Source organism: Aotus nancymaae, unplaced genomic scaffold (assembly GCF_030222135.1).
Source record: "Aotus nancymaae isolate 86718 unplaced genomic scaffold, 86718_ANA_hifiasm-v0.15.2.pri h1tg000022l_1, whole genome shotgun sequence".
Classification (NCBI taxonomy): Eukaryota; Metazoa; Chordata; class Mammalia; order Primates; family Aotidae; genus Aotus; species Aotus nancymaae.
In genome coordinates, this window is record NW_026988435.1 from 45,841,646 (window position 1) to 45,843,847 (window position 2,202).

Genomic DNA, 2,202 nt, shown 5'->3' on the forward strand with positions numbered 1-2,202 from the left:
CCAGAAGCCGGGGAGTCCCCTCCCGGGAGAGCCGCCTGATTTCAGCAGCTCCTTCCTGACCCTGTGTTGGGGCCCCCATGGCTGCCTTGGGAGGGCCTCCCACAAGCTCAGGCAGGTGGAGGGGGTGGGCTTCCTGGTGTTGACCTTGAGCCTGCAGGTCAGGGAGGGTCTCCCTTTTCCTCTGGAGCAGGCCCCACGGGAAGCCACACCGCAGCCGGGACTTCTCTGCTGGCCCTGAGAGGGGGTGTCCTCCCTGGTGTGGCCCACTGTGTTTGCTGTTTCCAGGCAGTTTCTGGCATACTGGCCTTAGACCCCCAGGCTGGGAGCCACAGCGGCGTGCACACACGAAAGGACCTTCATCTCCTGCTTCTGCTTGGCAAGCTCCCCAGGGGCTTTCATTTTCCACCGAAGGCGCTTCCCTGCACATTCATGACCCTTTTCAAAGCCCTGCTAATTGCCCCCCAGAGCCCCACCTGCATCCCAGCAGCAAGCCCAGGCCAGCTGTGCTTTTGATCTTGAAAGGCAAAGGAGGAAGCAGAGAAAGGCTGGCACAGGCGTGAGGGAGCCAGCCAGCTTCCATTCTGTCCTCCTCGCTTCACCTCCCCTGGGCCCTGCCCCATGCCCTCCTCTCGGTGCTGGACGGTGGCCGCCCTGCCAGGCTGGAGTCCTCATCACACCTGGGGCTCTCAGATGGGAGCAGGGAGGGCTGGCACTCCAGCCACCTTGGTTCCTGTTCCAGAGGGCTACAGCCATCCCTTTCCGGTCCGGGGGGACACTTCCCTGAGTGTGATCCCCTCAAACTCCCCCACGCCCACCGAGGTGAATGCCGCTGTTACTCCCGCTTTCCAGAGGAAACAAACACGGGGAAGGCACAAAATGCATCCTGGTTCATAGCCGGCCACTGGAAGGAGCCGAGGTGCTGCCGGGGCCACGGTGCCCACGGCCCATGCCCAGGTGCTGACGCTACTCCTGCCACCCTCCACCCAGCGGCTGTGACGCCAATCGCCAGCAGTCACCGGCAGGGGCAGTGTTGGGCCAGGGCCTGACTCCGCCTCGAGGTGCCAGGGCCCCTCGCCCTATAGAAGCAGCCGGGACGTCCTCAGAGTGTTGGCCAGAGCGTCACGCTGGACACAAGGCCCCAGGCAGTGGTGCCCTGGAAAGCACCTGCAAGGGCTGCCGTGACCCCCATGGCACATCCTGGCAGAAGGACAGATCCCCCTGCAGCAGGGACATGGTCTCTCTGCCCAGTCCCCAGCATCATCTCTGACCCTGTTCACTGAGAAACCGGTTGCCACCCTCTTGGGATTGGCCTCACTCAGAAGTGCAATGGTGTGACCTTGGCTCACTGCATACTCCACCTCCCGGGTTCAAGTGATTCTCCTGCCTCAGTCTCCTGAGTAGCTGGGATTGCAGGCGAGTGCCACCACTCCTGGATAATATTTTTATATTTTTAGTAGAGATGGGGTTTCACCATGTTGGCCAGGCTGATCTCAAACTCTGACCTCGTGGTCAGCCCGCCTCGGCCTCCCAAAGTGCTGGGATTACAGGCGTGAGCCACCGCGCCCGGCCTGTTCTAATATTACCATGATTACATCATGAACACTGGCGCCAACCACCAAGCCAAGAGCTAAAATGTAGTCACTGCTGCTGGGTCTGACCTCTCCCATCCCAGCGCCTCCTCCTCCATCAGAGGTAGCCACGCCACACCTGGCGCTGTTAGGTTTTCAGTCTTGTGTGTCTGTGTGTGTGTCTATGTGTGTCTGTGTGTATGTGTGTGTGTGTCCATGTGTGTCTGTGTGTCCGTGTGTGTGTCTGTGTGTCTTTGCGTGTGTCTCTGTGTGTCTGTGTGTTTATATGTGCATGTGTCTGTGTGTGTGTGTGTGTCTGTGTGTCTGTCTGTGTGTGTGTGTCTCTGTGTGTGTGTATGTGTCTGTGTGTGTGTATTTAAATTGTGTGGCTTGTTTATGAAATTTATAAAAAAGATATCGCTCTTCAGCAGCTTTCCGAGACCGGCTTTCCCTGCTCGGTGTGATGCTATTGAGACTCGTCCGTAATCCACGTGCGCTGCAGGTCATTCAGTGTCGTGGTTGTAGAATTTTCCACTGTGTGATCCTGTCATGAGTGATCTGTCCTTCTCTCCTCTCACTGTCGGACACGTGGGCTGCTCAGGTGCTTCCTCCTGCCAACTGAGCTCCTGACGCC